Genomic DNA, 16,373 nt, shown 5'->3' on the forward strand with positions numbered 1-16,373 from the left:
TATGGAATCATCCAACAACCGCGTGAAGGTCTTTATTGACGAGTTGGACGAAGGAGGGTCAAATTTAGAATTCCGGACCGAATTGATGAAATTCTGGTGCGGTTCAGGAGTGGTGGTGGGTGAATGTTCATGGAAAAACTCGTGCAGACGGAGTTTGCGGGTAAACTTGTGGAGTTCAGTTTGCCAGGTAAGTTCATCAAACTTATTCGTGGGGACGAATGATAGACCGTGGTTGAGAACTTGTGTTTCTAATTTGGTAAGAACCCGGTCTGAAAGGTTGTATACCATGTTCACTTCCTGCTGTTTTTGGGACCTTTTGTTTTGTTGTCCCCTGCGGGTGGGCGCCCTCGGGTTTTTGTGCCTGCCACTGCGGCAGGCTTTGCCCCTAAAGGGGGCTCCTGAGATGTCGTGGGACCTTCAGAATCAGCCAATACAAAATCGCTATCGCTATTTGAAGTTGCGTTATCTCTGGTTCGTTCTTCTCTACGTCTACGCCAGCTGAATTTGGATCGGTAGTTGTATGGCTTGTGGTCGCCAGGTTCCCCGCCTGAAAGCCATCGGTAAACACGATTTGTTTCATAGTCCTCCTGGACTATTTGTAGTTTAGCCCGTTTAAATTTGATTAATTCTTTTTTGTGATTGTCACAAGTGGTTTGAAGCTTCTTCATGGCAATTTGATTGCTTTCCATGGTGAGTAATAGATGATGTTCCTGCTCAAAGGATTGGATCTTGTCTCTGGTAGCTTTTAGTTCCCAACTATACACTCACAGCTATCTATCTAAATGACCCCTGCAGATGTCCACAACCTACCACAGGCGGGACAATTGCTCATACACCTTTGGGTCGAAGACCACATAATATGTCTCTAGTACACATTTATTTAGATACGTCGTTCTTTAATCGGCCCTATTTCAAGTGTTTCCGCATTTCAGATAGTCCCAGCATCTGTTATTCCAACGTATGGCTATTGTTTATAGTTGTTTTAAACTTGTTCATATCTGTTTATATATGTTTACATATGCCAGTGACCTTTATATATTCAGCAATAATAGATGCCGTTTCCGATCATCAGACAAGTTATGTCTTTTAATTTAAAGTACCACCTAAATGTCCTTTCCATTCTTATAATTTTGCACTTTTGCACCCCCCAGCCCGATTCACTCCTCCTCCGCGACCCTGACATTCGCGTCAACCACAAGCATCCAGGACAAGCTCGGCGCGTCAGGTTGCCATGGTGACGCGATGGTCCGTGACGCACAGGAGCACCACGTGAACACGGCGCACATACGTCATCTCCACCGGGACGGAAGCATCACGCTCCCCCGGACGCTGTCCTTCCCACTCGTGGGTCTCCTTCACCATAAAGGTAACTGTTTTATGTTTTTATATCACTCTGTATTTGGCTCACCTTGACAAAGGGGCTTGCGTGCCCCGAAACGTTGGAATACCCAGCCTGTATTATGGAATAAAAGCACCAGCACTTTACTTTCATTTGGCTTTGTCAGTCTCTGAGTGCCGCTGTTTGCTATAATAGCTTTTTACCTGCATCCATCACTCCAGAAGGCACCTGAGCAGTTTGTTCTATATTGAGGAGAGTGCCGATCCGTTACCAACTGCTATATATATATATATATATATATATATATATATATATTTATTGTATATATCTCGATAGATAGAGGCTGTACTCGCAAGACTTTGTCTCCACTGAAAAAAAACATTTATTCATCTAACATTTGTTTAGGGCTTATGCCCATCAGCAGGGATAAATATGCAATGACACAAACCATACACAAACCATACATATATACCAGTCACATCCCCCCTCACAGTGTTAATCGTACTCACCTGTGCAGCGCCGTCAATGCAGCACCCCATGTGTACACAGACTTCTCTGCGCACAGGTAGATGATGTCATCTGATGACGCCTACACAAGAAGACCATCCTCATATTACCACAGTACCCTACAGTATAAACATTAAAAACAATACAATATCTAAACATGCAATAAATTGCTAAAATCAACAGTAGCCTGATGGATACGGTAACATCACATAAAATGTTCTATGCAACAACATTAAGATCACATATGATCTAATTCTGTATAACATATACAGCAATTAGTATTTATTTATAACTAGGGATCTCTCATTTACCACAGAGAACTCTGGAACTCTGGTGCTATAATGCAGGGCAGTCGAGAGTCGGGCTGGGCCCAGATACTTTTCAAGAGGCGTGGCCTAATCACAGGAGGTGTGGTCTTGCACTCTTAAAAAAAAAAATACTGGAAAAAAAATTGTATTTTAAGCACTTCCATGGCCACACTGCAGCCCAGTATACACTAGCGTGTGCTGGGCTGAGGAGAAGAGCTGCAGCTGCTGCTGCCAGGTAAGGGGGAGGGGGCCGGGGCCCCTACTGGACCCTCACTGGGCCCCTCCATCAGACCAGGGTCCTCGCCCCCCCTCTCTCGGCACCACTGCTATAATGTATCCACCACTGTTTTTACAAGAAACAATGTAATCCTAGTGTTTTATTTAACCGCCTGGGAGACCATGTATCATGTATGTGGATACATGTACTTCCCAATTGTAGCAATAACTTGCTGCGATTACCACCTCTTCTCAACTTAGGTACGGTATATACAGTATACAGTACTGTGCAAAAGTTTTAGGCAGGTGTGGACAACATGCTGCAAAGTAAGAACGCTTTCACAAATAGAAGTGTTAATAGTTTGTTATTATCAATTAACAAAATGCAAAGTGAATGAACAGAAGAGAAATCTAAAACAAATCAACGGGGCAGATGTATTAAGCCTGGAGAAGGCATAAGGAAGCGATAAACCAGTGATAAGCACAAGGTGATAAATGCACCAGCCAATCAGCTCCAATAGGTAAATTAACAGTTAGGAGCTGATTGGCTGGTGCGTTAATCACCTTGCGCTTATCACTGGTTTATCACTTCCTTATGCCATCTCCAGGCTTAATACATCTGCCCCAGTATTTGGTGTGACCACCCTTTACCTTAAAAACAGCATAAATTCTTCTAGGTACACTTGCACACAGTTTTTAAAAAAAATCTTTTTAATTGAAGCTTATTACAATTTTTCATTTTAACAGTTTCATAAGTATGCATTTATCAGTCATGGCACATTCAGTAACAAGAATAACAATGAAACAATTGAAAAGTTGTGTACGCTAGTCTTTGTTATAATTATTACAATGGATATTAACTCTCAATTGAATTTATGTATATTAACAATCAAAGTATAAATCCTATAACCGTACATAAACAAATACAAAAAAACAAAAGAAAGTAGTGTCCAGGGGGGATATATATCACCATCACAGAAATAGTAAAACAACCCTATCTATTAATATTAGCTACTGAGTAACTACAAGACTAGATGGCATTATTTGCCATTTTTGTTTCATACCACATTGTATATTGTAAACTCTTTTGAACTTATTTTTTGATATTATTTGGGAGTATATTAATATATTCCCCTTCTGCTTCCATTTAAAAAAATCTCTATGCTTCTCTTTTTCACCCAATGCCTCAATCCACTCCATTATAAATACATGTTGCATTTTTCTCTAAAAAGAATAAAAGATTGTGGTTCACTCTGAATACAATTTAGGAGGATGGTTTTCCTAACTAATGTGCTTATACTCAATAATAACTTCTTATTTGCCTTAGAATATCTTTGTTTATTAGGGTGAATCCCCAATACCACCCATTCTAGGGCCAAAAGGAATCTGTCTCCCCAATTTGCGGTCAATATAATTTCTTACATTAACCAAAATTGTCTGATCAAAGGACATTCCCATAAATAATGGAATAGACCTGCTTCTCTTTGAAAACATTTAGGGGTATATTCAATTAGCGTCGGATCCATTCCGACATGCTTTTGTCGGAATGGATCCGACAACCCCTATTTAATCTCATCTCAATTCGACTTTTTCAAGTCGAATTGAGATGAGGGACCCAGAGGAGAAGAGGGTGGGGCGGAGCCGCGGGGAGACCAGTGGGGACAGCCGCCGGAGATCAGCGCTACAGCACATTGCTGCAGGAGGATGTCACACGGCCGCCCGACCTCACGGCAGTGTCCACGCGGCTCCAGCAAGCGTGACCTCACTTGCTGGAGCCGGGTGGAAGCTGCCGTGAGCGGCGCGGCTGTGTGACATCCTGCTGCAGCAATGTGCTGTGGCGCTGATCTCCTCTGGCTGCCCGCGGCTGTCCCCCGTCTCCCTGCGGCTCCTCCCCCCCTCTCCTCCTCTGGGTCCCACATCTCAGTCCGACATTTTTTTATGCACAAGCACGTGGATCGGCAGCTATTCCACCGATCCACGTGCTTTTCCACAAGTCGAATACCTCAACTTGTCGAAAATATTGAATAGGTTGGAACCCCTTCCGACATAAAAGTCGAACACTGACGTCTTTTCGACAGATGGCAGCTTTCGACGTCAATTGCATATACCCCTTAGGCAGTGGCGGTTTTCTGAAACTTTCATCACAAATCTTTTTCTTGGTGATAGGTAGGTATTACTGTATGGCAGGCATTCCCAACCATGGTCCTCAAGGGTATCCGTTCACATGGTCGACCATGTTATGGTCGACAGTCATTAGGTCGACCACTATTGGTCGACATTGACATGGTCGACATGGACACATGGTCGACACATGAAAATGGTTGACACATGAAAAGGTCGACATTAGTTTTTTTACTTTTTTTTCTTTTGGGGAACTTTTCCATACTTTACGGTCCACGTGGACTACGATTGGAACGGTAATCTGTGCCGAGCGAAGCGAAGGCACCATGCCCGAAGCATGGCGAGCGAAGCGAGCCATGCGAGGGGACGCGGTGCACTAATTGGGGTTCCCAGTCACTTTACGCAAAAAATGACACAAAAAAAGTTAAAAAACTCATGTCGACCTTTTCATGTGTCGACCTTTCATGTGTCGACCATTTTCGTGTGTCGACCATGTCAATGTCGACCAATAGTGGTCGACCTAATGACTGTCGACCATAACATGGTCGACCATTCATACCGGAACCGTCCTCAAGGCACACAAACAGTGCAGGTTTTAGTGATATCAATGCTTCAGCACAGGTGACTTAATTAGTACCTCAGTTATTAAGAGCGTTGCATGTAAAGATTTATCACAATTTAATTTAGCTCTTTGATAAATTTTACGATTTTCCATAATAATGGATTCTCTTTAGTTCTCAGAGAGATTTCCTCATCATATTGATGTAAAAAGCTTGTCAAATTTAAGGGATATATTAACTCCTGTTCCATGTATATGAATATATGCTAGTATTATTTAACTAATCCCAGAGATACTGTATCATTGGTGCCTGGTTATAAACCGTAATATTAGGGAAATGTCAACCCCATTTTCCTTAGGTTAATATAGTTTATGAAGGTTAATTCTGGGTCATTTACCATTCCAGATAAAGTTACGATACAGCAAATGAATATGCTTTGGATCCTTTTGAGGAGTATAGGGAGGGTTTGTAGTTTATACATTATTTTAGGAAATAAGATACATTAGAGAGCGTAGAAAGAAAGGCAACTAAAATGGTGCATGGCCTGCATCACAAAACATACCCAGAAAGACAAAAAAAATCTCAATATGTATAGTTTGGCAGAGAAGGGAATAGAGGGACATGATAGAAACCTTCAAATATACCAAAAGTTTAATAAAGTTCAGGAGGGAAACATTCATCAAATGAATGTATTAGAAAACGAGGACATACATTGATACTGGAGGGAGACAGGTTCAGGGGAAATGTAAGGAAAAATTACTTCACATAAAGGGTAGTGGATAAGTGGAATAGCCTCCCATCAGAGGTGGTAGGGGCTAAGACAGTAGAGCAATTTAAACATGCATGGGATAGACATAAGTATATCCTTACAAAGAAATAAGGATCAAAAAGGGTTGAGATCAAGGGCGTAGCTGCCATAGGTGTAGGGAGTGCAGCTGCTATGGGGCCCAGAGCTGAGAGGGGCCCTCCTCCCCTGGTAGATACATAGGAGCCCTTGCAAACTTTTGCCTTGGGGCCTACAATATATCTAGTTGCACCCCTGGATATGCTCATTGTAATGTGGTATAAAAATGAACTGGAGGGCATTATATTGTTACTTAATATGAACTGGTGCACTGTGATGTGGCACAATATGAAGTGGATGTACTTTAGACTATAGTGTGGCATATTATGAACTGGGGACACTGTATGTCATAATGTGAATTGAAAGTATTGTCTCACATAGGGTGGCATGTACTAACCTTGCGATGTATATCCCGCCACACATCGCCACGATACTAATCGCATATGTATTAACATATACGATTAGTATTGCGAAGGACAGCTCTTCCGATAAGAGCTGTCCTTCGCAATGAGCTCCTGTCCCTGGACTTCCAGGTTTCTTGACCCGGGAATCCATCTGCCCATGCGCACAAGGATGTGGCAGTCCCGGGGCATGCTGGGAGGAATCTGATCGGATCCCTTACACAGTGTGATGAGGAAGCAGCCCATTGGCTTCTATAGGGTAACGTCACCCTCCGTGTCAGAGCCTCAGTGTCAGGGCTTTAGGACATTTGGAAATGCGGTAAAAACCATGAAAATGGGTTTTTACCGCATTTCTTCTTTACTGTCAGTCCTACAATGTGACATAACGTGAACTAGGGCACTACTATGGTTCAGAAAATGAACTAGGACACTATTATGGGGCATAACAGTAACAATTGCTGCAAAGAGGTGTCTCTCTAGAAGCCTGAGGACTTGTTGCTATGGGGCCCATAAGGTTCTGGCTACGCGCCTGGTTGAGATTACCTAAAAAATAAAAAAGGGGCAGATTAGATTGACCAAGTGGTTCTTATCTACCTTCAAATGTTATGTTTAAGATCATCTTGATAAGGTTAGCCCTACCAAGATAGGACAATGCCAAATGATTCCATCCTTTTATGTCTCCCTCTATTTCTTTAATCACACCTGCAAGATTTATAGCATAGAGCAGGCATTCCCAACCGTGGTCCTCAAGGCACACCAACAGTGCAGGTATTAGTGATATCCAGGCTTCAGCACAGATGGTTAAATCAAAATAACTGAGGTACTAATTAAGTCACCTCTGTTCAAGCCTGGATATCACTAAAACCAGGACTGTTAGTGTGCCTTGAGGGCCGAGGTTGGGAAACACTGGCATAGAGATTAGCAAGGTTTTTAGGGATTTTAATACCCAAATATGGAAAGCTGGTGTGGTCCATTTTAACATTCTAGGACCCCCTATTCTGGACATTTTGTAGTGGAATTTAGAAGCATAGCTATTGATTTGTTCATGTTGATAGTGAACCCTGATATGGATCCAAACTCACACAATTAGTATTGCCTCCAAAGATGTATTGCCAATATATGTATAGGAGAACATTGTCAGCAAATGTTCTAAGCATCTTGGAGAACTAATCACAGATCTGTTGATGTAGACCTTCTGTCTCTTCATGTAATCCCAGAAAGACTCGATGATGTTGAGATCAGGGCTCTGTGGGGACCATATCATCACTTCCAGGACTCCTTGTTCTTCTTTAAGCTTTAGATAGTTCTTAATGACATTGGTTGTATGTTTGGCGTCATTATCCTACTGCGAAAAAAATTTGGAGCCAATCAGTCGCTTCCCTGATGGTATTGCATAATTTATTCAGTATGTACCAAAGGTTTCAGAAAAGTATATACCTAATATATTCAGGCGCAAACTAAAAACAGTGAAAGTAAAGAAAAAACACCCTAAGGTGGATTTTCTCCAGGCGCTGATGAGGGAGATGCACCACAGCAGCTGAAACAAATGGGGTTGGTCAGACCCCCAAAACACAAATGGATATAGAAAAATTAAAGCGCTAACTGGTCACATATGAGAGCAGAAGGTCACGTGAAATTACACATTTATTGAAATGTAAAAGAAACTTAAAAATAGTTTAAAAATTGTAGCAATGTATGAAATGAGCATTGGAGGACATATTAAAGTGTCAAATTCGCTGTGTATCTCTCAGTCCTGATAAGAATGTATAGACAGTTCACACCTGTTCCAATGAAACAGTCCCTTAATTAATATGCTCACGGTATCCCGTCAATGTTCCATCATGTATAATAGTTACCACCAGCAAATGTCCAAGGTGTTTAAGCGGATAGGCATCCGCAACGGCTTGTCCCTTGTTTGGCTGTGGGTGATGGATGTTCTTCAAACGGGTCCTCAAGTTGAGCCAATGGTGGGGACCTGGTCCAGGTGGAGAGTCTTCAGGAATGGGTAATGGAAGGTACGCACACACAGCACCAATCGCCAACGCGTTTCGTTGCGGTCACGCAACTTTTTCAAACCATGTAGCTTCTACACAGTATCTCAACATACTTGAAAAGAATCAAAGTAGTAAAGACCTTTATTTATGGATGTGTCCTCATACATCTAACCTCAATATGCTATGCACCGCGAGATGCTTGGCGTGAGTGAACCAGCAGTTCCCGGGCAGCTCTGATAACGTTGGGCATCTTTTTTTGCCGAAAGTGCATCTTATTTGCATTGCTATGTAAATAAGATGCAAAAGCAGACTCTGCTGATTAAAATGATATATGTCATGCTTATATTCTGTGCGACCTTTGCTGTATCTGCATACATAGTGCTACATTACAGTGTTTTCCTGGAAAACACTGTAACATAGCATTTCTTATGCAGATACAGTCAAAGTCACACACAGAAATACAAAATGCTACATTAGTATTTTCCTGGAAAACACTGTATTGTAGCACTTCTTATGCACATACAGGCAAAGTCGTACGCAGAAATACGAAATGCTGCGTTAGTGTTTTTCCGGAAAACACTGTAATGTAGCATTTCATATGCAGATACAGCCGCAGTTGCACACAGAATATAAGCATGCCACATAACATTTTATTCAGCGTATTATTAGCGATGCGAATAAGATGCTTTTTTTTTTTTTCGAAAATGCACAAAAAGACACCTGGCGTCAGTAAATGCGTTTACAACTAGGCGTGACTAGAAGGGCTGTTTAACGTGACTGCAGTAAGGATGTAGGAGAACACAATTGTAGAAGCACAATGAATGAACATATTTTAATAAACATACATTAAAAACATACATCAGTACATAGCATATAAAATCAAGGTGAAACTTCAAATACATATATATCAGGAGCAATTATTTGCATATAGGAGGTAAATCTGGCCATACACCTAAAGATTTATTGCCCGATCTGGCTGGTTGGAACGAAAATCTGGTAATGTATAGCAGAGGCGTCACCGGGTGTGGGCGCGCTCGTAGCAAAAGGGGGCGTGGTCACAAAGAAGGGGCGTGGCCTCATGGATCGTCACTTTGGGGGCGTGCCCAGCATCTCCGGAGATGCTGGGCTGTACTGGGCTGCCCCGGAGACTGTCTGCAGCGCTGTCGGCTCCTCCGTTAGGACAGGAACCGGGTGCTGTAGCAGAATTTCACACTGCAGCACCTGGCTCCTGTCACTGCGGAGGTGCCCACAGATTGGTGTCCCCCCTTCTAGGCGTCACACCCGGGTGCGGGCCGCACCCCCCGCACCTGCCCTGTGACACCACTGATGTGTGGGAGCAAATTACCATTTGCTCCGAAATTCCGTAAAACTGACAAAAACAGTAATTCAGACAAATTGGTTAAATCTGAGAATATAAAACAGCGCTGATAACTGGATATGGTAAAAAATTGTAGCAGTATTTATTTATACCGACACTAAAATTTCATTAAAAGTTGCAACATCATAAACATATTGAAATAAAGGGCACGCACAGCATAGTAAGCAGAGATATTACCACTGAAGGAGACTGGATTTTTTCATGTCGGTATTATCCATGGAGATGAGCCATATTCCTTAGGATACACACAGGCAGGGGCGGATCCAGAAGAAAATGAAAGAGGGGGGCACCATGATAGGGGAACGGTAATAGTTATATTTACATGCACCTAAGGCACGCGTGCTCCCAGATAAGGGGTGCGGTATCACAGGGGGCGTGGCCTCACAGAATACGCCATCAGATAATGATTAGCAGTATTATTATTATTACATTTTATTTATAAGGCTCCACATGTGTTTCGCAGCGCCGTACAAAGGACAGTACAGGGAGACAAAACATTGCATTACAGTAAATAAATAACAGAAATAGAGTACAGGTAACAGAGCACCACACGTTCTCAAGACATAATACAGCTAAGATGTAAGTATTGAGGGAGTGATCATCGTACTACTAGAGGCTGGTGGCCATAGATGGAGATGAGCCTTTACTAGCAGGATAAAGATGGTCGCTGAGTAGGAAAGAGCTGCGAGTGAAATGTGTCGAGACGAGGGCTTAGATAACAAGAGGAAACAGGGCCCTGCTCTGAAGAGCTAACAATCTAGTGGGGAGGGGCGACAGACAGATGACAAGAGGTGCAGGCAAGTGGGAGGTAGCCAGATGGCAGTATGCAAGCAAAGCTGAGGTGGTCACGGCATGAGGCAGGGGGGTGGAGGCGCGGCAGTAGGAGCGCATCCTGGTTTATTGCCAATGTTTCACCCTGATGAAAAGGCTGATTGGGCCTTGAAATGTTGGTCACCTGTTCCATTAGTTATGGGAGCCTGGAAGGCACCCCAGCACAATATAATTATTATAGTTTTTAGTTGGTGGTGGCAGGTGCAGCATACCTTGTTTTGGGCACTGCGCTGAGACTCAGACTGCAGGACAGGAACTGCCCATCTCTGATTAGCAGAAGCAGCCAGCTGGATCTCCAACAAGTAGCATAAGACATCTGCAGGACAGCCCTGTCACAATCACACGGGCCACCTTCTCAAAGCTGAGGCTGACTGCACCTAGCATGGTGGTAAAGGAAGTGGAGGAGGAAACGTGTGTGTGGTGCAGTGAGGGCTAATGAAGCCTTCTGCGCCGTCATAAGTAACAGTCTTACTCGATGCTGGCATTTGAACCCCACGCCTGGGTTGGACTCTGGCCGGCTGGCAGTGGGGAAGGTAGGTTGCGGTGTGAGCTCCCCATTGGTTACCACACAGACTTGCTGTTAGAGGCGCGGTGAGTCCTAGTGCCTGGCGGCTCTTTTATCAAATCTGACTGATGGAAATAGCAGTAGTGCTGCTGCTGTTCTCCTTTGAAATTTTTTTTTTCCAGTAACGACAGAGGGGGGCACGGGCCCGAGTGCCCCCCCTCCTGGATCCGCCTATGCACACAGGGATGGTTCAAATAGATGTCCACAAATAGATTTGGCAGAAGACCTTTGTACGCTTGATTCCAGACCTGATGTTAGTCTTATTGAAAGCTCCGGTCTTTAAAAAGCTTGTGGATCGCAGTAGGTTCCCCTTTTGATGGTTACGGACTTCTAGTCATTACTCCAGATATGAGTAGGTTTCCAGTGATGTCCAGCTCCTATATACCAATGCGTTTCACTTATAACATTTTCCTCTAATGGACAAAACCATTAGAGTTAGATTTGGGTGGGTTATATTGTTTCTGTGCAGGGTAAATACTGGCTGCTTTATTTTTACACTGCAATTTAGATTTCAGTTTGAACACACCCCACCCAAATCTCTGCATATGTTACATCTTCCCCACCTGCAATGCGCATGGTTTTGCCCATTAGAGGAAAATGAAGTGAAATAAAAGGGAGCGCTTGAATGTATGAGAAAAAAGCCCTAGTACCTGTAACGGAAAAGTGGGGTTAATAAATTTCAATTTTAACAGTCCTTTTGTGAAATGGTGTTTGGAGTCCGGGATGTAAGCGTTCCTTTGGTAAAAGCCGCCTCTGAGAGCCGCTCGGTGTTTTAAATGGCTGGATCACATGCTAACGCTCCCTAGATATCCCTAACTTACTGGTGCGCCCGCATGGATGTTCTGCAGCATTGGGCGATTAGCGTCGCCTCTGCTTGTTCCTCTCTGACCCCCGTCTCAGCGTCACTTTGGTGAGCGTTGTGATGCTGAGACGGGGGTCAGAGAGGAACAAGCAGAGGCGACACTAATCGCCCAGCGCTGCAAAACATCCACGCGGGCACACCGAAGTAAAGGGAACCAGCCGGAGACAGAGGAATCACCCAGGGCCGCAGACCACATAAGGCGGGCGCACCGGAGCAAACTCAACCAGCCGGGGACGGACTATTTATCCCGGTAAATTAGGGATATCTAGGGAGAGTTAGCATGTGTTCCAGACGTTTAAAACACAGAGTGGCTCTCAGACGCGGCTTTTACCAAAGGAACCCTTACATCCCGGACTCCAAACACCATTTCACAAAAGGACAGTTAACATTGAAATTTATTAACCCCTCTTTTCGCTTACAGGTACTAGCACTTTTTTTTATCATACATTCAAACACTCCCTTTTATTTCACTTCATTGCTATTCATTAACCGGGCTGCTAATCTTGCACATTAGAGGAAAATTTTGTTTTGCAATCAACCTTGAATTAGGCCATAAATCTCCCCCTAGCAAATTAGCTGGAGCATCTGCAGCTAATAGGGATGAGCGCTCACCGGTTAGTGGACCAATCGTTAAATTTACTTCTTGCGCGTCTTTTTTTTTTTTTTTTTACGACATTAATTTTCTTTACTACCCCTACTGCATGTATGATATTGTTTGTGGCAGGTAAATTACTTTTAAAGTACTGTTATAATTAGGCCCAGGATATTTAGGATCTAAAAAACTAAAATTAGTTTTTTTTCAATCCATATTTTAGGATTTTATAGGTTTTAAAAATCTCCGTTTAGGAATTTATACATTCTATGAAAATAAAACAGAACTACGCAACATATCATTATGTTTGACACCCCGTGCCATTATTACAGATGTGTCCTGCTATCATACCTCCCAACTGTCCCGAATTTTGTGGGTCAGTCATGTTTTGTTTTTTTGAGAATGTGGGCATGTGCACACCGTCAATTCACTGGAGACAGAGGGACTGGGCAGGGGCGTTTTACGAGAGGAGAGGGCCTGAGGAGTGCAGTCTCCATTGTGGCCTTCCTGCTTTTTGGCAGTGAGTAGACTCTGACATTATGCACTGGTCTCCAGGAATATGACGCCCTTTTGCAGTGGCCACACCCACTTTTCGGGCATACGCACACTCATATTAGGTCATTTTAGGTCCTGTAGAAATTAAGGGGTTTATTTACTAAGCCTTGGATGGAGTTAAAGTCCCAGCCAATCAGCTCCTAACTGACATTTTTCAAACCCAGCCTGTGACATGTTAGTTAGGAGCTGATTGGCTGGTACTTTATCTCCGTCCATTTTATCTCCATTCAAGGCTTAGTAAATAGACCCCTTATTAGTATGTATTCCCTGGTACATAAAACATAATAGGAAACAGAAATTTTGAGTGTACTGGGAAAGGATTAGAACCTAAGAATCCTGGGCCTAAGGGGGGTACACACATAGCGATGTGTGCTTCAATTCTAAGCAATCTGACTAGATTGCTTAGAAATGAAGCACAGATCTCTCCGTGTGTATGCCCCATAGCGATAGTGAAGCGCGGCCCCGCGCATCGCTATCGCTGACTCTAGATTGGCCAAATCTAGTTAGATTGCTCACTTCACCGCTGGGTGAAGTGAGCGTCCCGCGTCCCCCTCGCTCAGCACACATCGTGCTGTGTGCGGTGCGGGGGGAAGAGATGTGTGCTGAGCGGTCTGTGCTAGATCGCTCAGCACACATCTCTGTACACATCGGTACATGTGTATCCCCTCTTACTTACAATTGATCTTATAAGTGATCTTGCAAACCCCGTATCAATCAGAAATTATTGTTTAGAATGTCTAAATGTCAAATCAATAGTTGGTTGCTTAGGGACACAACATATTAATGTCATAATGTTAACATAGTTCATTAGGTCATTGAAGATCTTCTTCAATTTCTGCATTGTTATTTTTAGAAGGGAACGGTTTAGGTTTCTTGAGGCATATACTGTATGTACATTCCTTAGCAATGTGTCCATTCCTCTTAAAACAAATTATTTGTGATTTATCACATTTTGGGCAACCAGTATAAGCATTTTTGTTGAGTTCAGGGTTTAAGGAATATTTACCCTTTCTCATTCTTGTCTTGACAATCGCTAAGAAAGTAATTTTTAAATCTCGGCAGTTTCTTCTCCACCTTTTTTAGGCACCCTTAAGGCGATGCTTTTTGAAGATCTTATATTTTGATCAGAGAGAAAGGTATTGTCAATTTCTTTTATAACAAGTGGGGAATATACATAGATACACAGGACGGCACAACCCAAAAACATATTTTGATGCTTTTTTAATGAACAACATGGAATCTTTATCAATAACCCTATTACCCAACTATGGCTACAAATAATAAAAATGGGAGAATCAGGGAGATGCTAGGTTTTTTTGAAAGCCGTACGTATTATATTTCTTTTATACTTCACTTTTTTCTTTCACTTTTTTATTTTTTTATATTATTATTTTATTTTTTTAAATATATAAGAGGATTTATTATTGTAAGCTATGTCAGGTTAGAAGTGACTAGACAGCTTGGCTTTTTCCTATGGTCAGCTCATGGTTTATTTTGTTCAAGATAAGTTTAAGTCAATCATATTTTTGTATCATATTAGACTGTTGAGTTTTGATTTACTGTAGTCTATTACAATTTGACTGTTAAATCTGACCCATTATTTCCGGTATTACTTTATATAAATAAAAGCAAAAATGTTTAAAAAAATTTTAACAATTTTTTGTTTCTCTGTTGACCATCTATATCACATGTGGCTTTAGCTGCTTTAACCTGTTTGTTTGCAATTTATTTATTACCAAATTATCCTCATGATGGACTGCCAAAGTTGCCAGATCCTCTGGGTCTTTGTATGCCATACATAGGGGATCATTATTCATTTTTATATTAGGTTTAAGACCTTCAACAAAAGTAGTAATGAGTGTCTTATTTTTAACCAGTAAACAATTGTACCATAACAGTATATGTAGGTGAGTATGACCCTTTCCCCTTGTGGGAAACCTTACACAACCTCATCAGGTAAATGGCCCTTTACAAACACACGTGTTCCACGCTCTGCTAAACTTGTCCTTATAGTGTATAAGGTGCTTTGTCACAGTAGGAAGTATCCTCGATAGTGTCCAGTATATAGGAGTTTAACTGTAGCCTTTCACTTACACCAAAAATTAAACTCTAAACTTTACAATTGGAAAAAAAAATGGTAACATTTTAAAATATCAATAATAATTGAAATTATTATAGAAATTGTTTCCATACTCACAATCTTTAAAAAGACTTCAACTAGAACAAGCCAACAATAGCACAAAATAGCAGAAGACCAGAGTACATGGAGCTCTAAGCTCTCCTTCCTTCATTGTGTGTCAATAGTGGGTTGATATTGGCAGGACCATCCATAAAATGTTCTGAATGTATCATTGAGCTGGCCAACCCTAGCATATAATACGTATGATCTAAACCAGGGGTAGCCAACCCTGGTCCTTAAGAGCTACCAACAGTTCACATTTTCCAGACCACCCAGCTGGTGCACAGGTGAATTCATTATGCACTGACACATTTTTAAAGATCCACAGGTGGAGCTAATTACTTCACTTGTGATTCTGGGAGGAGACCTGGAAAACATTAACTGTTGGTAGCTCTCGAGGACCAGGGTTGACTATCCCTGATCTAAACCATTTACACCTATTTAACTTCTAGATACATATTGCGCTATAGATGTGTATTATACTGGGGAGGGGGTGTTTACGTTTTATGTTGGTGCAATTTTTTTTATGGTGTACGTGGTCTATCTGCTATTAAAGAAGCCAATTTTTTTCGGTCAAAAATGCAAATTATTTTGTAGTAACTGTAGCGCTGATTCCTACACATTTTGTTTTCTTACTTTCAATTTGAAAAAAACAGAACAAGTAGGACTGGAATAACCCTGGACCCTCCCTGAAGCTGACAACTCTAGGATGAGCTTGAGTTTCTTAATTTCTTCTGTTACTTTGGCAGCCTGTACAGGACTCCTGGCAGGGACAGATTGCCCTTTTGGGCAGTTTCCTTGTTGGAAAGATGTTCATAGCACTGGTTTTCCAAAGAAAGATGAATATTGTACATTTGAATGATAGAACCCCCCCCCCCCACACACACACACACACACATACAGTATAAATTACCATTAGTACTGATAGTCCTTTTTGCAATCAATTAATCTATATTAACATTATTCATATAGATGATTTTAACACCTGAAGAGGAGTATTTTCTTTTTGTTTATAGGGATATAGCTAGATTGAGACATCATTCTCCTCACTTGTGTCTGCACTTAACAAATAGCGCTGATCAGCAGGGCAGTCGAGAGCCGGGCTGGGCCCAGGTACTTTT

This window comes from Pseudophryne corroboree, chromosome 2 (assembly GCF_028390025.1).
Source record: "Pseudophryne corroboree isolate aPseCor3 chromosome 2, aPseCor3.hap2, whole genome shotgun sequence".
In the NCBI taxonomy this organism is placed as follows: domain Eukaryota; kingdom Metazoa; phylum Chordata; class Amphibia; order Anura; family Myobatrachidae; genus Pseudophryne; species Pseudophryne corroboree.